The sequence below is a fragment of the Cupressus sempervirens genome, chromosome 3, assembly GCF_028749045.1.
Source record: "Cupressus sempervirens isolate cs-2001-9-10 chromosome 3, ASM2874904v1, whole genome shotgun sequence".
Taxonomy (NCBI): Eukaryota; Viridiplantae; Streptophyta; class Pinopsida; order Cupressales; family Cupressaceae; genus Cupressus; species Cupressus sempervirens.
The window spans coordinates 355,199,213-355,223,452 of record NC_143120.1 but is presented as its reverse complement, the minus strand read 5'-3'; positions in this window follow the sequence as shown (position 1 = coordinate 355,223,452).

Below are 24,240 nucleotides of genomic sequence, written 5' to 3'. Positions count from 1 at the left end.
ATTTGTTAAAAATTAAATTTTAAGCATATCAAAAAAATTATTAAAACATTAACTTTTAAGCATCTAACATTTTACTTGGTCATGCCCCCATGCAATCTATCCATTCTTTCTTTCATCAATGGCTAGCCTACAATATATTGTGACTAAGACCAAAATAAGACACAAAGTTTTTAGAGGAACTTTATCAAAAATATTACATCCTTGAAAAATAGTATTTTGCTTCAAAGGTTTCTTTGTAACTAGGAGGAGTTGTGGGCAATGCAATGCAGGAGAAGTGAATCACAACCCTTGAGGATGAGCTTGTGGGATAGTAAATAAGCCACAAAGCTATTACCTCCATGATGCACAACTAAGCTATAGGGATCATCCTCCCTCTGCCAAACTCTCCTAAAAATTGTAAAGCAATTCTCATTTCATTTTGAGTCACTGCATCCTATAGGTTCTCCTAATCTACACCACCAAATTTCTCACCCAAACCCCTTAGAGATAGAAATGGATCTCACTACCCCCAATCTCTACATTCCATCAACAAATCACCTAGTCACCTCCAAAAATTCTTCTCACTACCATTTTGTTTCTACATGTCAAAAATCCATTCCCCATTGATTGAACTAGTGTACATCCATGATTATCATTCTAGTAATGGAGATGGGAGTTGTTGTGATTTGACCCTCTATAAATTTTGATTCTACCACCATTGAATCCTAGAGAGAATTCCTACTCCTTTACCACTCCCCCTTCTTGGAAAATCCAAAGAGGAGGTAATAGATAAAACCCATTAGAGAATCTATACTCCTCCTCCACCACAAGCTACAAGTGGTTCATCATCAAGATAGAGCTCCCTGCACTTACAACCCCAATATTGTATAGAGAAATTTACCACACTTAATGAATACTAAAGCTAAGGACAAACCATCTATAGCTATTGCATGCTAAAATCATCTTTCTACATGAAGAAGACATACTAACACTTGGATAGAAAATAACACAATTCATGAAATGGTAGAACTCAATTCAATAGAATGCTAAAAAAAATTATAATTTTCTTTTACAATAATAGAAAAGAGTACAACGATAAATTCAACTAGCTCATGAAAAAGAAGAAATTAGTCATAGAAAATTCTACTTTATTAAAAATATTTTGTAAGGCTATATAGTTTTAATATTTTTTGCACTATTTTCAAGGACAACTAATGCTAAAATGGCAACTGAAAATGTTAGTCTCCTACCTTAATGGCAGGGATTGATAAGTCAAAGTTACTTTTTTCCAATCGAATTAAATATCAACTTATATTAAGTATAAATAAAAATATTTAAATGATTCTTTATGAAAAAATTAATAAGTTTTAAGATCGTGGATTTTAAATATCTTTTGTACTTCCTTCCCTTAAAATAAATTAGATTTTATTTCTATCCATAATACATATTTATTGAAAAGATTATTATTTTCAAACTATTTAAGCAATATTGAGAGACCTTAACGATTATTTTTATTGACTTTCAATTAGCATCTAAACAAGAAATTTTTTGGTATAATTTTTTTTTTTTAAAGTTCAAATTACATATCTTAATATATTAGGGTGATTGAAAATCTTACTATTTTAGCATTGGAGAACCAAACACTACAAATATTCCTTGAAGAATTCGAAGGAATTAAATTAAGAATAGAAACGTGCTAAGGCCCATCTCTTTTTTCTTCTAGTCTCTAACCTTATTTTACTTTTGTGGGGCTCTCTTTTATGTTTGTCTTTATTGGTTCTTTTGTTGATTTAGTTTTATGGTCTTTTGTAGGTCAAATTCACTCATTGTAAATTAATTTATTGCATATCATTTAAATGTATGTACAGGTTTGAGCCATTCCTTACTTATTTAGAATAAAATTCAATTAATTTTGGATCTAAAGTTTTATTTGAGGAGTGCAAAATTGAATTTGGATCATTACTTTGGTATGCTAGTATTATTTTATTCTATGATAAATATTTCATTTACCTAGATTTTAGAGATAGCATAAGAAATGAAATCTAAACCATTTTTAGCTGAAATGAAATCTAAACCATTTTTAGCTGATACATAAACTAATGGTTGAAGAGACAATCCTCAAAATTCTTTTTTCGTGTGAATAACTTAAACAAGAATATGTTGAATGTAAGCACTATGGTATTTACAATGATTTTAGAGAATATGCTCAATAGAGTGAAAGTATATAAGATTAATATTCCCTTCAAGAGAGAGTCAAGAGATCTTATATTCCAAGATGTATTGTACACCTTATTTGATTCATACCCAGGATCATCTACATATTGTTTGAAAGTTATTTCATATATATATATATAATGTTTACTAATATAGTTTTTATATGAAGAAGGGTTAGAATAACTCCATAATATATTGATTTTCAAACCTAAAATTGAAGTTTAGGTTTTCTATATTCTCATTTAAGGATGTGCGCATCCACAACGTGCCTTTTGTACAACATAACCTAGAAACCTAAAGTTGTAAGGGTATTATCTTCAGCGAAGTAGACTTTCAAGGACTTGTGGTGGATTTTACATAATCACTTAAATCAAATCTTTGTAAAATCGATTATGCAAATTGTGGATAGATACTAATGTAATCCAAGTCATGTAACCACTAAAGGATGAAACAAATGTTTTGAAGTATTGTATATAAGCAAGTGTGGTCTTGCAAGAAGAAAAATATATTTCAAACTGTTTTGTTCTTCAACAAAAGTAGCTTCCTCATAGGGTAACTACAAGGAGAAGCAAGTTCTAGTAGATTCTCCACCACTTTTTATGCTTTTTAATAAGCATTTTCTAGGAGTGTTTTCTAGGCAATAATATTTTAATAATTATATTGGCAATATGTCTTGTATTATATGCATCAATTTAAAAGCTCTTATCAAAACCACCACAACTACCTTTCTAATTATCAACGTCAATCCAACAATACTTATTATAACTTGAAGATTATTATTCACTAATTTAAATAGTAATTTATATTTATAAATGGTCAACAATACTTTTCACTCACACATATATATATAATTTAAATATCTTATTATAATAAATAAAAGATGGTCCAAGTTAGAAAACTAAATTTTGACAATGATAAGTCTAGAAGATCTGAAACACGGTCCAAAGCGTCGCGAAATGAGAAGTCAGCTTCGTACGTGGACGAATAGAAAACGCGCAGTAGAAGACAACGCGACATTGTTAAACGCAAAGAACCAAATACGAAACGATAGACAACTTGCGAGGAAAGATTATACACCTAATAAAGAGGTGACGAATTATGTCTCATGAAAGCATTGAAAGATACACGTTAATGAGCACAAGAAAAAACATATCCAGATTTCTTGGTCTACACGCTTAGGCTACCAATTTCATTGCAACTTCAATGAAACCAACTCAACGCTGAGAATGCCGATTTCGTTGCAACTTCAGTAATTCCAACTTCTATAAAGAAAACATTTCTAGTAGCCTTGCTAAGAGGAAGAATTTGAGGAAAATAAAGAACTGCAAGGATTAAAGCACCAAGGATTGCGCATTAGCAAGTTTCAAATAAGAAAAATAATTGGACCCTTTTGTAAATAGTTTTAAGAGATGGTTTCGGTGACAGCAAGCTTTGTGCAAGTGGAATCGCACAAGGCTTGGAAGAGGGCAGCGAAGGAGATTTGTAAAAGAAAAGATAGATCAGCTAATGAGAGAAGAGGACTATATACTTTGCCGCGGATCAGTGTTGACTCCTTGCCAGATGTACTGAGCGAATGTCTCTTGGACTTGGGATTATTTCCCGCAGACATCAAATCTGCGCTGATGCCCTTCTAGACATTTGGGTTTATGTTGAGAAGCTGCAAAAGCCTCATGCTTTAGCCATCTTATCAGAACTTGCAAACAGAAAGCTGTTCAACTTAATAGGCAATCCAAGGTATTTGTCATTGCTTTTATATCTTGGGTTTTTTTTAATCTTTTTTTCCCAACACTAGGCTGATATGCTTTCACTTAACAGAGGAAATACATCAATCACACATAGAAATACTTCAGAGCTATACATCTCCCAGTCTGATGTAATGCGAGATTTGGTCTTGCATTTGGGACATCAGGAAAATGTAGTCCACCACAACAGACTCTTCATCGAAGGAAAGAACTTGGGTTCGTTACAAAAGTGGGAGATGCTGAGAGACAGAGCATCTGATTCTAAATTTCTTTCCATTATCACTGCTCAGTTATCGAAAATCTCTTACACATCCATTTTGGTCAGACAAATATTTCTTTGCAATACTAATATTTGAATTTCGTTCTTGATCTTGAACTATTGAAAACAATTACATTTGAGGAATAATTTTCTGAATAAATTAAGCTTGCCTACGATTTCAAAGTTAGTTAGTAGGCATGTCCAAAAATTTTGTAAACCTCACTAGAAGTTGGCATTACCGTACAATTTTGTAACTGGAATTTCTTTGCAACTAATAATACTGCAGGCCCTATGGGCGAAAACAACTGGTATGATATGAACTTTCCTGAAACAGAGGCTTTGCTGTTACTCTTCACTTCGACAGAATACTTTCTTCCCCCATTTCTGAAGTACATGAAAAAGCTAAAGTTTCTGATGATATCTAATCGCGGTACGGAGAAGGCGAGAGTGAAAGGTCTAGATGTATTATCTTCACTCACTCAACTGAAAAGTGTCCGCTTGGAGAGGTTGATTTCACCCCTTGGTAGAAAACAGAGCATTCAAGCACTGCAGATTATAGAGAAGCTATCTCTGAGCTTATGTGAAGGATTTGAGAATGTACCCATGTTCACCAAGCTACATGATTTTAACTTCGACCACACAAATAACTTGGAGGAGTTGCCTTCTGCAATCTTCAATATACCCTCGATTCTTACCTTGTCCATCACCAACTGCCATCAGCTTCAAAACTTACCAGATAATTTTGGAAAACTGAGCAATGTAAGAGTGTTGAGATTATCGGCACTACCATGCCTGGAACAGCTTCCTGCATCAATTGGAGAGCTTAAGCAGTTGGAGTATCTAGACATTTCATTATGCGAGGGCTTGAAAGAACTTCCCAAGGAAATAGGAGAACTCAAGAAATTGAAGGAGCTTGATATGAGAGAATGTTCCCGCCTGACAACGTTACCTGCAGCTGTATCTGAACTCACTTCTCTGAAGCTTGTGACCTGTTGAGACGATTGGGAAGCAGTTATGGGGGGTGAAGAACACTTGTATTCCAGAGCTTAGAGTTGAAATTGTGGATGAATACTTCAGTTTGGATTGGCTTGATGTCTGAGTCCATTTGTTATGTCTCGTCTAAAATAAAAAGACCCAAGGATATTGACATGTACTTTGTAAAAATATTGTTAATTTTGATGTTCACTATCGCAAATCAGTTAAAAGACTATAACTTTCTGTCTATGATTATGATCAATTAACTGTTTGATAATTTAAAATAAGCTTTGATCTCAAACTTTTTAATGAACGGAAAAAGTCTGAGGATAAGTTGGGAATTAGGATTCACTTGCATCAGAATATAATAAGAAATTTTTGGGTTCTCCTACACATGGCTCTCTCTGTTCCCTAGTGTTGATGTGTGTTTTATGACTCACCAAACAGTAGAACAAAATATCGAAATATCTTATCCTCTCTAGAATAAGGTCTTGTGTATGCTAAGATTGCTAGGAGATTATACAATGACTTCAAGGTTCTTTTAATGTCAGGTCTTGACTGTGGATAAGATCGGTGGTTGATGTGATTTGCTGATGATCACAAGGGGCCTTATGTGTTTGTTCATATTCATTTCAAGCCATACTGGATGTGGGAGCTATCTTAAGGTTTTGCAATGAAGCACTTTTAAAAAAAAAAAAAAATTTCACAGAATATGCAGAAATTAAATAGGATGGGGTTCAGGAATTCTATTCCAATCCTAAGGGTAGTGATAACAACAAATTGTATTCTAGTGGACAAATTCCTCAATTTACTGAATTCATCTTCGCCAAGTTATACTACAACTAAGCATGAACTAGTGCAATCTTCAAGGGTTATGCCAAAGATTTTCATATCACCGCATACACCATCAGAAAGAACAATGTATACAAATGATAGAAGTTGAGCATATGCATGAAAGAGGTTTAGGCTAACTTTACACAACGAATTAGAATCACTAAAATGTCAAAAGTATGAACCAAAGGAATTCATCAATACACCATCATATTCTCCATTGTAATCACCACACATTGACCATGCTAAACTTAATCTACTTGAAGAAATTTTAGGAGAACAAGCAAGAACTAAGACACGTCAAGTATTCACCAAACTCCAATGAAAACTTTATTATCTCAGTAACTCATAGCAACAATCTCATAAAAATCTCCTCTTTACAAATGAGAAATGAGGCCTTTATATAGGTCCTCGATTACAATGGGTGGCCTGGATGATCACAATAACTGATGGCCGAGATCATACCACATCAATCCTAATTAGGGTTAGGGCAATGGAAAAGAATCTACATTAATGCCATAAGGAATCCACTACTGTAGTGGGTAATAAATGCCCATCATGCATGCTAATTTAAGAAAGAGTGGGGTGTAATAAATGATCCCTATGCACACCCACTCTACATTTAATGCATCTATCCTTGATTTCTTTGCCTGAAAGATCGAAATTGATCTAATACTATTTCTAACTCCTCTATACTGATGCTTGGTGCAGATTCTTGCTTGAATTCTAGAACTGCAATTGCTCTTTCTGCTTTTCCCAAGCTTTCATCCCAATCTGGTAGTAAGTCCTTAGTAGTGTGCATTGTATTTGAGAAGATGGAGAAGTTCTCAACATCATATCTTCCATATACGTTTAGCTGAAAGAATTCCTCTAACTTGACTTTTAAATTATTAGTTGTCATTTCCTCTTCCCTTAATCTTTGTGATCACAAGGATGCAACTGCATTTGATATTCCTTGCTTGATGTTATCAACAATCTTTCTCCATCGACTGGATTCCCTGGTAAAGCTTTCAAACATTTCCTTAGCCATGTTCTTGGATTTTTGGATTTGAATTTTGATCTTTGAACCTTAAATGTCTGGGACCGGATCACTTAGTACTTTGATCTTGGTAATAGAATTTTGGATTTGAGTGTCTTTCTTGAATTTTTAGAACTAGAGCTTTCTCCTCCTTTTTCTTCAAATACTTTCAATTCACTATTATGCATTTTCTTACATTTTGAAGAATTCCCCCTTTTTTTTAATCATCATCAATCATTTTTCCAATCTTGGGTACACACTTGAAGAGGGTGAAATTCAAGATCTGGAGGAGAAATTTCTAGCACTTAATCCTTTTTCATTTTTCCATGAAGGAGAAAGTTTCCAACACTTAGCCATTTTTTCTTCCATGAAGGAGAAATCTTCAACACTTGGCCAGTTTTCCTTCCATGAAGGAGAAAGTTTCCAACACTTAGCCATTTTTTCTTCCATGAAGGAGAAAGTTTCCAACACTTAGCCAATTTTTTTTCCATGAAGGAGAAACTTCCAACACTAGCATTTTTTCTTCCATCAAGGAGGAATTTCTAGCACTTCACTATTTTTGCTTCTATGAAGGACAAATCTCCAACACTTAGCCATATTTGCTTCCATGATTTCTAATTCTCTTGCTCGTGAAAATTTTGAGTGGTCATGGATTTTGTCCATGATGGAAGAATTCCGCAACAACCATTTTTCTCCAAGGCTGGAAATTTTGAGAGATCATGGATTTTGTCCATGATGGAAGAATTCCACAACAACCATTTTTCTCCAAGGCTGGATTTTTTGAGAGATCATGGATTTTGTCCATGTTGGAAGAATTCCACAACAGCCATTTTTCTCCAAGGCTGGATTTTTTGAGAGATCATGGATTTTGTCCATGATGCAAGAATTCTGCAATAACCATTTTTCTCCAAGGTGAGACTTTTTGAGTGATCATGGATTTTGTCCATGATGGAAGAATTCCGCAACCACCATTTTCTCCAAGACTGGATTATTTGAGAGATCATGGATTTTGTCCATGATGGAAGAATTCCACGACAACCATTTTTTCTATTATCTTCATGCCTTTCTACTTTTGGATATTTCATGGGTGATTCCAGACTTGAACATTTTTTTCTTGATTGACTGTCATGCTTGCTCATTCTTTTGGATATAGACACATGTACCCTTTTGGCTCTTTATCAACCATAGCTCACTTGTTGCAGAAATAGACCTGCCATAAATAGACATTCTAAAAATAGTAAGTTGTCCCAAAGTCAAAATAAGGCCAATCTGAGAGGTAGTGAAATTTACTAAAAATAGACTCACTAAAAATAGACTTTCTAAAAATAGTAAGTTGTCCCAAAGTCAAAATAAGGCCAATCTGAGAGGCAATGAAATTTACTAAAAATAGTAAGTCAAGACATTCAATTCTCAAACAAGAAAATAATTTCCATTCTCAGAGCCACATGGACAACACTTTTCACATCTGGCCAATTTTACCAATTCTCACTTGAAAGAGTGATCTTTTTAAGGAATGAAGGATAAAATCCTTCATTTCTTTCCTTCATTTCCTTCCTTCATTTCTTGAAAACTGGGCTCCGAAATTTAGGGACAGCTGGCATATTTCCTAAATGAGATTAAATCTTTGTCTCCTTCAGTCTTGTGCTCCGCAAAAGCTGACAAAAGTTTTTTTTTTTTAAATAGAAAGGGGGCCCCCGGGTGGGGCGATGGTGACTGGTGGTCACAACATCTGGTGACTCTATGAGTGAAATGTTACAAGTATTTCAAGGATAAGACTTAATCCGAACTCAGAATCTCTAGTTTCTCTATCTTACATCATCAATAAGAGAGAAAACAAGCTCAAAAGGGGAGAATAATCATATATTGGATCAAAAACACATTTACTCTACGACAACCTAAGTGTGTGCAATTGTATTAATTCTAGCTCAACAAGACCATTCAGAAATCCTAGAATTAATCATGACAAGTTATTGATTCCTCTTGACTTCAAAAGCATCCTGGACATTGCCCTGCTGCCAGTCAGGCATCCATAGCCCCGACGGAGTTGTTGCTGTAAAACCAACAGAGATTGCTCCACTTCCGGTGAATTATTCTTTTGAACACCTATGGAGATTTTCGTGTATCCCCAAAGCCAATCTTATTATTTCATCATTTTATTCTTTTTATTCCTTTTGAATTGGTATTTCATTTCTTTCTTTGCTCTTGGCTTGTAAGCAATGAAGCTTACCATGGGTTTAGGATTTACAGTGGCGCTAAAGCAAGATTTTAAATTTTTCACAAGTCATGACCTTTCTCAAAGATACATAAATGGACTTAGAGCATTAGTTAAGAGTGTGAAATATGTGGCAACCTCAGAGTTCATGTGTCAAGACACAATGTATGATTAACCTTCCAAGTCAAGTATGTTTTCTAACCCACTGAAAATATATGAAGGATAGCCAAGATTCTAATGCTTCTTCATAACAATTATCCAGGAAATGAAATAAACAAAACATGGTGAAATCTTCAAATGAAGTAATCAAATCATGACACCACTTCACTTGCAAAAAGGAGATTATCATAGCTATGAGCCACCTAGCAAAAGCCAAAACCGAAGCCTAACCAAAAGAAGAGAGAAACCAAACCACCCAAGGAAGACAACCTAGGGAAAAAGAAAAGAAAACAAACAAGGGAAAGAAACCTAAACTATGCAAAGCCAAAACTCCTAACTAGGAGAGGGAAGACAAACCAAAAACCCCACCTAACTAAAAAAATGAAAAAACAAAAACAAAAACACACCACAAAAGGAAAACCTAAACTAAATATGTACATGTTAGGTTTCTCAAAGAAAACCTAAGGGCAGAAATAATGCTTAAGGAATTGCCCATTGACAGGCAACTGAAATTCCTTTCCTGTTAGAGTCTTAAGCTTGAATGCATTATCTCCCAAAATTTCAGAAATCTGATAAGGACCTTTCCACAGATTATCAAACTTGTCATGTCCACCTTTCTTTTCATGTGTCTTATGCTAGCGAAGTACCAGATCTGAAATTCAAAATTCTTTAACCTTTGTCATTTTGTCAAACCATCTCTTAACAACTCCTTGATGTTTAGCAAACTTTTCCAATGCTTCATCCCTCTTCTCTTCCAAGTGCGATAATTGGGTCAAACATGTCTGCACTCTATCTTCTCCTTCCATAAAATCTTTCATGAATCGTAGTGTTGGAATTCTTAATTGGATAGGAAAAATTGGATCTTGTCCGTAGACCAAATGATATGGAGATGTCCCCAAAGAACTCTTTATTCTGATCCTATCTGCCCAAAGTGTGAATCTCAGCTGTGTATGCTAATCTCTAGGGTTATTGTCTAATAACTTCTTCATTGCACTCAATAGATTTTTGTTTATTGATTCTGCCAATCCATTCCCTTGCGGATAGCGGTTTGATGAAAGGTTTAGTGTGAGCCCATAGTCAAAAGCCCAGTTTGAGAACTTCAACGATCTAAATGTTGGCCCATTATCACATACAAATGCATGGGGACATCCAAACCTGGTAATGATTTTTTCTTCAAGAAATTTGATAACAACCTTCACTGTACAATTTTTTAGTGATTGAGCCTCAGTCCATCTGGTGCAATAGTCTGTAGTAGTCAGGATATACTGGTGGTGTCCTAATGATGGTGGACTGATGAGACTGATGAAATCTAACCCCCATTTTGTGAACAGTTTTACTTTAATAACAGGTTGTAATGGCATAGCAAGATTTTTTTCACGTGTCGCAGCTATCTGACATGTGTGACAAGTCTTCATGTGTTCATAAGTGTCTTTAAACAAGGTTGGTCGATAATTCCCTGCTCTTGATATTTGATGAGCCATAGCCAGACCACTTCCATGACTGGTTCCATATTTACTATGAAAATGCTCAATGATGTGTCCAACCTCTTCCTTTCCAACACATCTCAAATAAACCCCAACATGATTATTCCTATATAGCACAGATCCTTGAAGCATAAAATTTTGACTCTTCATTCTCAATGAACGCTTTTGAACAGAATTCAAGTGTGATGGAGACTTATGGTTTAACAAATAATGAACAATATCATCATACCATTCATCTAGGGATACTTCTTCTAACACATATACTTGTTGTACTAACCCAGGACCAGTTGTAGATAGGGTTTGGGCTATAGCTTGTCCTCATACCAACTTCATTGGTTGTATCTCCATGTCATATTCTTGAATAATTGTCATCCACTTTCCTCTTCTTTCTCCCAATTCATTATGCATTAGCAAAGTCTTTACTGCTGCATCAGGAACTATTGCGTAAACCTTGCTTCTTAGGATGTAATGTCAGAATTTCTTTATTGCTTTAACCAAAGCATAAGCTTGTTTTTCAACATTTAGATATCTCAATTCTACATCTTTCATGGGCAAACTCATGAATGCAATAGGATGTTCATCCTGATCATCTACCTTTTGGGTGAGGATAGCTGCGCAAGTATGTTCTGAGGCAAAAGAATATATATAAAAAGGCTTGGTATAGTCAGGACTCAACGAAACAGGAGCATCCACAATTTCTTGCTTGATTTCTTTGAATGCCTTTTTTGCTATAGAGGTCCAATCTATCCTTGCTCCTTTCTTTAGCATGTCATTTAATGGCCTTACCATCTCTACAAATCCATAATTTCCTTACAAAGTTAATTTTCCCAAAGAATGACTTTAATTCTTTCTGACTAGCTAGCAATCCTATCTTTGATATTGCCTCAATGCACTTAGGATCACATACAAATGCATGGGGACATCCAAACCTGGTAATGATTTTTTCTTCAAGAAATTTGATAACAACCTTCACTGTACAATTTTTTAGTGATTGAGCCTCAGTCCATCTGGTGCAATAGTCTGTAGTAGTCAGGATATACTGGTGGTGTCCTAATGATGGTGGATTGATGGGACTGATGAAATCTAACCCCCATTTTGTGAACAGTTTTACTTTAATAACAGGTTGTAATGGCATAGCAAGATTTTTTTCACGTGTCGCAGCTATCTGACATGTGTGACAAGTCTTCATGTGTTCATAAGTGTCTTTAAACAAGGTTGGCCGATAATTCCCTGCTCTTGATATTTGATGAGCCATAGCCAGACCACTTCCATGACTGGTTCCATATTTACTATGAAAATGCTCAATGATGTGTCCAACCTCTTCCTTTCCAACACATCTCAAATAAACCCCAACATGATTATTCCTATATAGCACAGATCCTTGAAGCATAAAATTTTGACTCTTCATTCTCAATGAACGCTTTTGAACAGAATTCAAGTGTGATGGAGACTTATGGTTTAACAAATAATGAACAATATCATCATACCATTCATCTAGGGATACTTCTTCTAACACATATACTTGTTGTACTAACCCAGGACCAGTTGTAGATAGGGTTTGGGCTATAGCTTGTCCTCATACCAACTTCATTGGTTGTATCTCCATGTCATATTCTTGAATAATTGTCATCCACTTTCCTCTTCTTTCTCCCAATTCATTATGCATTAGCAAAGTCTTTACTGCTGCATCAGGAACTATTGGGTAAACCTTGCTTCTTAGGATGTAATGTCAGAATTTCTTTATTGCTTTAACCAAAGCATAAGCTTGTTTTTCAACATTTAGATATCTCAATTCTACATCTTTCATGGGAAAACTCATGAATGCAATAGGATGTTCATCCTGATCATCTACCTTTTGGGTGAGGATAGCTGCGCAAGTATGTTCTGAGGCAAAAGAATATATATAAAAAGGCTTGGTATAGTCAGGACTCAACGAAACAGGAGCATCCACAATTTCTTGCTTGATTTCTTTGAATGCCTTTTTTGCTATAGAGGTCCAATCTATCCTTGCTCCTTTCTTTAGCATGTCATTTAATGGCCTTACCATCTCTACAAATCCATAATTTCCTTACAAAGTTAATTTTCCCAAAGAATGACTTTAATTCTTTCTGACTAGCTAGCAATCCTATCTTTGATATTGCCTCAATGCACTTAGGATCAATTGAGATTCCTCGTTTTGATATTACATGCCCTAACAATTTCCCTTCAGTGACAGCAACCATGCATTTCTTTCGATTCAAGGAAATCCCATATCTTCTACATCTTTGGAAGATTCTCCTCAAATCATTGATGTGATCTTCCCTATGTCGAGAGAATACTATGAGATCATCCATGTATATGATGATGCACTTCTTTACCAAGTCCCTGAAAGCATAATCCATGGCCCTTTGAAAAGTAGCTCCTGCATTGATCAAACTGAAAGGCATTCTTCTATAAGAAAATGTACCCCATTTAGTTGTGAATGTCGTCTTTAGTCTATCTTCTTCTTCTACCATCACTTGGTTATATCCAAAATAACCATCTAAAAATGACATCATTTGAGAACCGTTAACAACTTGTATCACTTCATCTAATGATGGCACTGGATAATTATCCTTCTCTGAAGCTTTATTGAGATTTCTAAAATCCACACACAACCTTATCTCTCCATTCTTCTTTCTAACAGGTACAAGGTTGGTGACCCACGTTGAGTGTCGAACTAGGAATATAATCCTTGCTGACAATAACTTCTTCACTTCTTGATGTATTAGTGGTTCTAACAATGGATTCATTGGTCTCTACCTTTGTCTAAATGGTTTACTATTTGGCTTTAATGGAATAGTATGTTTAATAAGAGACGTATCATATGTCTTCAAATCTTCATATCCCCAAGCAATCACATCAGGGAACTCCTTCATAAGCTTCAATATTTCCTCCTTTTTTATGGGGGTACAAACTTTCCTGATAAATACATTCTTGACATTTTCTCTTGTTCCCAAGTTCACCTTTTCACATTCCCCTCCTTCAGTACTTTGGTACTTGAGGGAACTTAGTCTGTTGGCATCAAAAATTCTTTCTAGTTTAATCATTCCTTTTGGAATGGTATTTTTCCTTAAATTCCTAATCTCATCGATTTCAAATTAAGCTTGTTGTTGTTCTCCTTCATCTATGACTTGTGCTTCAAATACCCTTGAGCTTGTCAAAAAATCAAGAATATGCTTGTCATCTTCAAACACTTGAAAATTTGTGATGTTGTTAGGGACTGATGGTACTAAAGTCAGCTCAACTGTAAATTTCTTCACACAATCCATGGCTAATGGTTCTAATGAACTTGCAGATTGAGCCAAAGAGTTTGCTACTAGATTGCTTGTTCGACTTATCCTTTTAATATTGAAAGCATCAAAGCTTTCGATTAGGTCCCAAAATCTATTGCGATATTGACCCAATCTTTTATCATGGCATGTATATTTCTTGCATACTTGTCCAATGACTATGTTTGAATCTTCACGTACATGTAGGATTTTGCCACCCTTTTTGATAGCGAAGAGCAATCCAATGACCAATGATTCATACTTAGCCACATTATTAGTACAAGGGAATTGCAACCTATGTGTTGCCAAATATGTTTCTCCAGTTGGGTTGATGAGTTTAACACCAGCTCCACTACCTTTCTTTTATTTGGATCCATCAAAGGATAGAGTCCATACTTGATCATTTTCATATTCCATGGGTGATCTTACCTTTGAATCCTTGGATTCTTTTTGATGTTCTTCTTGTCCTATTTTACCTTCTCGAATTCTTTCTTGCTGTGGGTCTAAAATTTTCATACAGGATGAGTTCATTCTGACCATATTTTTTGCTATCCATGCTTGTGGAACCATTTTAGAAACTTGTGCAATTGCTTCTTTGCACATGGTGCATGATATCTCATAATGAAAAGCATCATGTATTCTACACCAGTTGGGTAGCAATAGATTTTGAATGGATGCATCTTTTCCTAGTTCAACTTCCTACTTAATGCTTTTTAGGACAAAATTCCTAACATTCTCAAGCATTCCTTCATTCAGTGATGGTTCTAAATTATCCATAGCTAGTACCTTAGTGAAAGTTGGAGTCACATCAGGACATCCCCCTTGATTGTAACCTTGCAACATTAAAACCTCTCTAGTTTTGGGAATATATGGTCCCAAAGTGGTTTCCATAAACAAGGTCTCATTGTGTTCACCATACTCAGTGATCAACAACTGGAGCCTTGGAGTGCTCTCTATCCTTATCTGATTGGGAATTCGCTTCCATGGGAGCCACATGTGTGAAAAGTCCGTTGCAATATAACCATTCAATTTCCTTTCCCAATCTCTACTAAGAAGCATGCCATACCCTTCAGGAATATCCACAATAGATATGTCAATACAACTTTGAACATGTGGATCAGAGGCCAATTGCATGTGAATATTATTCAACTCTCCCACGACTAGGACTTCAATTTTATCCAATTGTGTGACTTTCTTGTTAGTCTGAAGTGGAATCAATCCCAACTTTCTACATATGTCCAATGGAATTACATTACTTGATGCACCAGAGTCAATTAAACAATTATGTAACATTTTTCTGAAAATTCTAACAGATACTAGGAAAGGTGCATGTTCCTCCTTCCCTTGATAAAAAACCACTGGCTTCTACCCTTTTGAATCAAATTTCTCATTGTTATGTATAGAATTTCTCCCATTTTGAGTTGTCATGGAACTTTCCACTATAGGAGAATTATCTTTGATCATTTCTAGTGATGGATCCTTTGAAGATACTTGTCCATTTGATGTAACCTTTTGATCATCCTAAGAGTTTTGCACCATTCCAATGAAACTTGAAGGATTCTGAGCAAGCTTAGATGCATATGGTGATACATCATCTGCAAAATTGGTGTTTTGTGCAAAATTGTATTGTTGGACATTGGATACCCCTCTTGGAGGATGTGATACATTTTGAGAAACAATCTTTGTGGGGGCATCATTGAAGCTTTCCAATAATGTATCTCTAATTTCTGAAATCTTCATCAATTCATATAGTGGAAGACTTACTTTAATTTTATTGAATTCCTCTAGTACATAAGAACTGAACCTTTTCAATTCCTCTCTAGAAGGACTTCCTTTCTGTGTTTGTCCTAGATTTTCACATTTCCTTTGTTCTCCTTGTTGAGAAGAGGATTGAATATTATTCTTTCCTTTATCATTTTGTGAAGAATTTGTCATGAGAGATTGGCCTCTATCTCCTTGAGAGCCTGTGAGTTGTCGATATTCAGGGGAGTCTCTGAGAGGCTCAAGATTATTGTTCGCATTTGGATGTGGGGGAGTTGAAAATTTATTTTGAGGAACTGATGATGTTAATGGTTCATGGTTCCTATAATTCCTCTGATATGTCTTTATTGGAGTATTGCCAGATGTTTGTTGATAAGCTTGCACTTCACTTGTCCCTTTCACCAAGACACTATTATATAGAGGAGGGAATAAAAATCCATCGTTATGTAGTGATTCATTCGAGGATAGTGGTGGAGGTTGATTTTCTAGTGGGACTTGATAACGCGACATCTCTATAGGACCATTTGCTGAAGCTGGTGGGAATTTCTGATTAGCTTGTATTGGCATGTAATCTTGAGAATCAAGAGGAGAAAACTTAAAATCATCAAAAACCAATGCTTGGTCATATCTTGGTGAGGGTACTATCTCATATCCTATAGGAGGAGGATTCTCAGATGTGGTAGTGTTCCTCATTTCTCCCTTGAAAATATCTATTCCTCTTTGAAATTTGTGACACTGTAATTCAGAATGTTGACTAGTCTCATGTAATCTACACCATCCAGATAGTGCAGCTTCTGCTAAGAAAACTTTATCAGCTAGGCGATTCTCAGATGGAGGATTATCCAATGGTGATGGTATGCCTCCATTATTTGGATCAGTGTTCCATGATCTTCTTTGATGACCTTGGTTATTATTATGATATCCTTGATTACCTTCATTGAATCCTTGGTTGTGTCCTTGATTACTATCATGATGTGGAGGGGTATTCCCTTGATAACCTCGGTTGCTACCTTGATATGACTGATAATTTCTTTATGCATTTTGCAATTGATTATTTTGATTTCTAAGGTAAGTGACCTCAGTGAACAACTTTTTTACTTATTCAATCAGATCTCTCATCTCATCTTTTTCCTCTTGGGTCCTTGTAGAATTTGTTGTGTTCTGGAGATAAATTGGTTGTGTGGGTATTGCCTGCGACATAGGTGCTCCGGGGTGCAACATCAACTAGCTCGGAGGGGCAGGAACTGGATTGATAGTCAGAGCATAATTCAAAACTCCTTGATTCAATGCATTTTCATTTCCAAAATAGCAAGGTGCTCCATTCGTAGTTGCTGGTGATTGTAAACTAACTTTCTCTGCTTCAGCATATGCTTGGATCAAACTTGCAGGAGCCAGATGAGTTTTTTGAACAAACATAGATGTGAAACAATCTAGGGCTGCATAGTAGATAGGTCGTCCTGCATCATCTCCTATGCGATATGGATCATGCAATCTCGAATAAGCCCTTTGAAATCGGTTATTGAAAGCACCAATTGATTCACGTTCTTGTCTCCTTATCTCGATAAATTGTCTATACAATTCTGCAGGGGTGATAGGCAATCTAAACTTCCCGAGGAATGCATCCTTCAATTGTTGCCAAGTCTTTATTGAATTTGAAGGTAGGTTGATATACCAGTAAAATGCTTCCTCACCCAATGAATAAGGGAATAGTCTACATGCAACATCCTCATCTTGCACGTTTCTATTCTGGAGGACATCCTCAAAAATTTTAATGTGTTCATTAGTAGTGCGATTCACATCATTCACAAAGAATTTAGAACAAAAGTGTTCAGGATTCTTTGGCATATTATTGTATGCAGCAAATGTTGAAAGGGGTGATGCATTCTGCGGATGCCATTGCTGGGCCATTGCTGGAACTTGTTGTTGGACAGTTGCAGGTGAAATAGGTATTTGCATAAATAACTGTTGAATTTGTGTAGCTCCTGGTGGAACTCCTCCTTGGATTGATCCTTATGCTTGATGTTGAGGTGGTGGAGTTTGGAATATCCTTGTGAGATCAGCTACACTTGGTGAATTCTGACTCATAGATGCTTCTTTATTTCCTCGCCTAGGCTTTGGATCAAAACTCAACTCTTGTAATTTGTGTGCTCCCGGGGTGAATCTCAAGGATCTTCGATGTACCTTGGGCGAGGATGAACTAATGTTCTCCAGTATGTGAAACTGCTATGAAATCTTTTACTTAAGGCCCTCCTTCTAGCACCAGTTTCTGTTGATGTGTGTTTTATGACTCACCAAACAGTAGAAAAAAATACCAAAATATCTTATCCTCTCTTGAATAAAGTCTTGTGTATGCTAAGATTGCTAGAAGATCATACAATGACTTCAAGGTTCTTTTAATGCCAGGTCTTGACTGTGGATAAGATCGGTGGTTGATGTGATTTTCTAATGATCACAAGGGGCCTTACATGTTTATTCATATTCATTCCAAGCCATACTGGATGTGGGAGCTATCTTAAGGTTTTGCAATGAAGCACTTTCTTTCTTTTTTGAATTTTTCACAAAATATGCAGAAATTAAATAGGATCGAGTTCAGGAATTCTATTCTAATCCTAAGGGTAGTGATAATAAAAAATAGAATTCTAGTGGACAAATTCCTCAATTTACTGAATTTAGCTTCGCCAAGTTATACTACAACTAAGCATGAACCAGTGCAATCTTCAAGGGTTATGCCAAAGATTTTCATATCACCGCATACACCATCATAAAGAACAATGTATACAAATGATAGAAGTTGAGCATATGCATGAAAGAGGTTCAGGCTAATTTTACACAATGAATTAGAATCACTACACCATCATATTCTCCATTGTAATCACCACACATTGGCTATGCTAAACTTAATCTACTTGAAGAAATTTTAGGAGAACAAGCAAGCACTAAGACACGTCAAGTATTCACCAAACTCCAATGAAAACTTTATTATCTCAGTAACTCATAGCAACAATCTCATAAAAAACTCCTCTTTACAAATGAGAAATGAGGCCTTTATATAGGTCCTTGATTACAATGGGTGGCCCGGATGATCACAATAACCGATGTTTGAGATCATGCCACATCAGCCCTAATTAGGGTTAGGGCAATGGAAAAGAATCTACATTAATGCCATAAGGAATCCACTACTGTAGTGGGTAATAAATGGCCATCATGCATGCTAATTTAAGAAAGAGTGGGGTGTAATAAATGATCCCTATGCACACCCACTCTACATTTAATGCATCTATCCTTGATTTCTTTGCCTAAAAGATCGAAATCGATCTAATACTATTTCCAACTCCTCTATATTGATGCTTGGTGCAAATTCTTGCTTGAATTCTAGAACTGCAATTGCTCTTTCTTCTTTTCCCAAGCTTTCATCCCAATCTAGTAGTAAGTCCTTAGTAGTGTGCATTGTATTTGAGAAGATGGAGAAGTTCTCAAAATGATCTCTTCCATATACGTTTAGCTGAAAGAATTCCTCTAACTTGACTTTCAGATTATCAGTTGTCATTTCCTCTTCCCTTAATCTTTGTGATAACAAGGATGCAAATGCATTTGATATTCCTTGCTTGATGTTATCAACAATCTTTCTCCATCGACTGGATACCCTGGTTAAGCTTTCAAACATTTCCTTAGCCATGTTCTTGGATTTTTGGATTTGAACTTTGATCTTTGAACCTTGAATGTCTGGGACCGGATCACTTAGTACTTTGATCTTGGTACTAGAATTTTGGATTTGAGTGTCTTTCTTGAATTTCTAGAACTAGAGCTTTCTCCTCCTTTTTCTTCAAATGCTTTCAATTCACTATTATGCCTTTTCTTACATTTTGAAGAATTCCCCCTTTTTTTTTATCATCATCAATCATTTTTCTAGTCTTGGGTACACACTTGAAGAGGGTAAAATTCAAGATCTGGAGGAGAAATTTCTAGCACTTAATCCTTTTTCATTTTTCCATGAAGGAGAAAGTTTCCAACACTTAGCCATTTATTCTTCCATGAAGAAGAAATCTTCAACACTTAGCCAGTTTTCCTTCCATGGAGGAGAAAGTTTCCAACACTTAGCCATTTTTTCTTCCATGAAGGAGAAAGTTTCCAACACTTAGCCAATTTTTCTTCCATGAAGGAGAAACTTCCAACACTAGCATTTTTTCTTCCATCAAGGAGGAATTGCCAACACTTAGCCAGTTTTTCTTCCATGAAGGAGAAAGTTTCCAACACTTAGCCATTTTTTCTTCCATGAAGGAGAAAGTTTCGAACACTTAGCAAATTTTTCTTCCATGAAGGAGAAAGTTTCCAACACTTAGCCAATTTTTCTTCCATGAAGGAGAAACTTCCAACACTAGCATTTTTTCTTCCATCAAGGAGGAATTTCTAGCACTTCGCTATTTTTGCTTCTATGAAGGACAAATCTCCAACACTTAGCCATATTTGCTTCCATGATTTCTAATTCTCTTGCTCGTAGAAATTTTGAGTGGTCATGGATTTTTTCCATGATGGAAGAATTCCGCAAGAACCATTTTTTTCCAAGGCTGGAAATTTTGAGAGATCATGGATTTTGTCCATGGTGGAAGAATTCCACAACAACCATTTTTCTCCAAGGCTGGATTTTTTGAGAGATCATGGATTTTGTCCATGATGGAAGAATTCCACAACAACCATTTTTCTCCAAGGCTAGATTTTTTGAGAGATCATGGATTTTGTCCATGATGGAAGAATTCCGCAATAACCATTTTTCTCCAAGGTGAGACTTTTTGAGTGATCATGGATTTTTTCCATGATGGAAGAATTCCACAACCACCATTTTTCTCCAAGGCTGGATTTTTTGAGAGATCGTGTATTTTGTCCATGATGGAAGAATTCCACGAAAACCATTTTTTCTATTATCTTCATGCCTTTCTACTTTTGGATATTTCATGGGTGATTCCAGACTTGAACATTTTTTTCTTGATTGACTGTCATGCTTGCTCATTCTTTTGGATATAGACACATGTACCCTTTTGGCTATTTATCAACCATAGCTCACTTGTTGTAGAAATAGACCTGGCATAAATAGACATTCTAAAAATAGTAAGTTGTCCCAAAGTCAAAATAAGGCCAATCTAAGAGGTAGTGAAATTTACTAAAAATAGACTCACTAAAAATAGACTTTCTATAAATAGTAAGTTGTCCCAAAGTGAAAATAAGGCCAATCTGAGAGGCAATGAAATTTACTAAAAATAGACTTTCTAAAAATAGTAAGTCGAGACATTCAATTCTCAAACAAGCAAATAATTTCCATTCTCAGAGCCACATGGACAACACTTTTCACATCTGGCCAATTTTACCAATTCTCACTTGAAAGAGCGATATTTTTAAGGAATGAAGGATAAAATCCTTCATTTCTTTCCTTCATTTCCTGCCTTCATTTCTTGAAAACTGGGCTCCAGAATTTAGGGACAGCTGGCATATTTCCTAAATGGGATTAAATCCTTGTCTCCTTCAGTCTTGCGCTCCGCAGAAGCTGACAAAAGTTTTTTTTTTTTAAATAGAAAGGGGGCCCCCAACTGGGGCGATGGTGACTGGCGGTCACAACACCTAGCTCCATGTTCATCTTACATATAGTTTGAAAATGTTTTCAATGTCTAGCTAGAAAATTAGGCAATAGTAAAACATGACACAGATGCGAATACTTGTGAACTCCTCCTCTCTTCTCCATAGATGAAGGCCATCTTACCATCAAGACCAGAAATAGGGGCGGGCAAAGGCTTTATGTTTAGGGAAGTTTTTCTGGACAGACTTAGCATTAGAAGGTCACTTAGGTTGTCCAAATTCTCTCTCCAAATACTATTATTGTTATTGATTAACAATTATGTTTTGATGTTGCAGTAGGCATGGATTCCACCCAGGTAAGGAATGGCTTGGTTGGGTAAATAGAAAATACAGTCTTATGATGTAAATATTATTAATTTTTTTTCCAATAGTCCTGCTAATTTGATTATTGCTAGATTAGATTTCTTATTATTTATCAATGTTCTCTATGACCAGATTTTTCTCTATGTGAATTAGTATTTTGGGCCATGATTGGGTGCATTTCAGACTGGTCTTGCCTTACAAAGTTGCTGCATTTTTTGGTATCCCTTGACTAGATAAAAGGAACTTCCTAAATCTAAGTTTCCTTCAATGCATTCAGATCTATCCTATTGGGTATTGCCCTCATTATATTTTTGAGCTCCTTATGAAGATAATGATTTATCTACAGCCTGGATTAAGATGGAGCATAGACAAGGTTATAGAGAATATACTTGTGGTACTTGGACATTTATGCAATGCTACCCTTGTGCCACTACCCTTTTATTTATGATCTATAGCTTCTTAATCTCTTTTAAAAAATTTAAAAATGCAATTTGTTTATGCTGGAATATTTCTTTTTTGTATTATGTTTCAATTTTCCTACATAACTTGACAATTCATAATGCCTCTGAGCTTTAAATGTGCTGAAGACTAGAAATTTAAATTGAAATAATTAGTAGGTAACATTAAGTATACTACAAAATGGTGTTAATTATTGTTAGTTGGATAGCTATTATTTCTGACCTAGAAATAGCAGTTGTATTTATGGGTAGCTTGGATAGTTGTTCGTCCTTATCTATATATAGCAGCACTATTTATGGGTAGTTTGGACAGCTGTTTGTCCACTTGCCAAGAATTAGTACATGGTTGTTGCAAGGATAATTATTTACTAATTTTAGTGATTCCCTATTGGACACCTTGCAACCAATTCTAGTATTGGCTATCGAGTTGTCTTAATCTCAGCTGTTGGTTTGATTTAATCTCGATCGTTGGTTTACCAACAGGAGTAGTATAAAAAGGGGTCATTGGGTCATTTGGAGCATGAAGTTTTGGAGAAACATTTGCAGTGTTAGCAAATAGTCTTGCAGTGTTAGCAAGGGCACAATGTTAGCATGGGAATAGCAGTGGGGAATATTAGCGGGATAAATTATGAGGCTGTCGGAGTTCTACCAGTGAGAGGCAAGGAATTTTGTATCTCTTGATTTGTTGTAGTTTAATATAATTCCTCATCTGTAGAACTGGTTTTCCCTTGGGGGTTTTTCTAGGGACAATTTGTCCGAAAATATTGTGTTCATTGTGTTGTTCATTTCTTTCTGTATTATAAGTGATGTTGCAGTTGTGTTATTTTTCAATATTAGCTAGAAATTTTTTTTCAGCAGTTTAATAATCGTTTACAATAGGAGATTAATAATCAGTGACTGCAATAGTTTGATTTTTCACATGGTATCAGAGCATTATTAAGGGTAGAAGAGTGTTTCCCTAGGAAAGAAATTTTGATCTCTTTAGATTTATTATTGCTTTAAACACTTGAGATGGCTTCAGCTGGTTTGAGAGATCGGGATAGATTGGATGGTGCCTCAAATTTCGGTGTCTGGAAGGCTAGAATTTCTTTATTGTTGGAAGAGAATGGTATCAAGGATTATGCTACCAGTAGTGTACCTATACCAACGGATGCAACACAGCTTGCAGCATATAGGAAGGACAATGCCAAAGCGAGGAGGATTATCCTTGATGGTGTCAACGATCATATTGTTCCACATATCTCAGAGCTAGATACAACAAAGAAGATGTGGGACACCATTCTAAATCTCTACCAGAATGCCACCACCAACAGGAAGTTGATTCTCAGAGCTAAAGAATACCTAGATGAATTAGGGAGAAGATGTCACAAGTTACCTCACCAAGCTCAGACTTGTCAAGGATGAGTTAGTAGCTGTTGGAGATAGCCCTAGTGATGATGAGCTAGTAAGAATAGCCCTAAATGGGTTTAATAAACCATGGAGTGTCTTTGTTCAAGTTGTCAGTGGACAAGATACTTTACTGAGTTGGGATCGACTATGGACTGATTTCACTCAGGAGGAGTTTAGACTAAGTCTTGTCAATGGGGCCAACAAGAGTCAGAAAAATGAGGTGGAACAAGAGAACGTTGCCCGAGCGGGTAAAGGGAAAGCAAAGAAGGGATCTAGCGAAGGATCAAATTCACAAAGTGAAAAGAAGAAGAACGACCTTTCTAAGGTCAAATGCTTTGGATGTCACGAGTTTGGCCACTATATCAGTGATTTCCTAGAGAGGAAGAAGGGTAAGAAGTAGGTGGCAGCTTCAACAAGTGCGGAAGAACTCTCAAGTAGAATGGAAGATGAGTTTGCACTCATAGCTTGTATGGTTAGCTCAACCTCATAGTGTGTTTGGTATATAGATAGTGGGGCGTCATTTCATATGACAAGAGTTAGA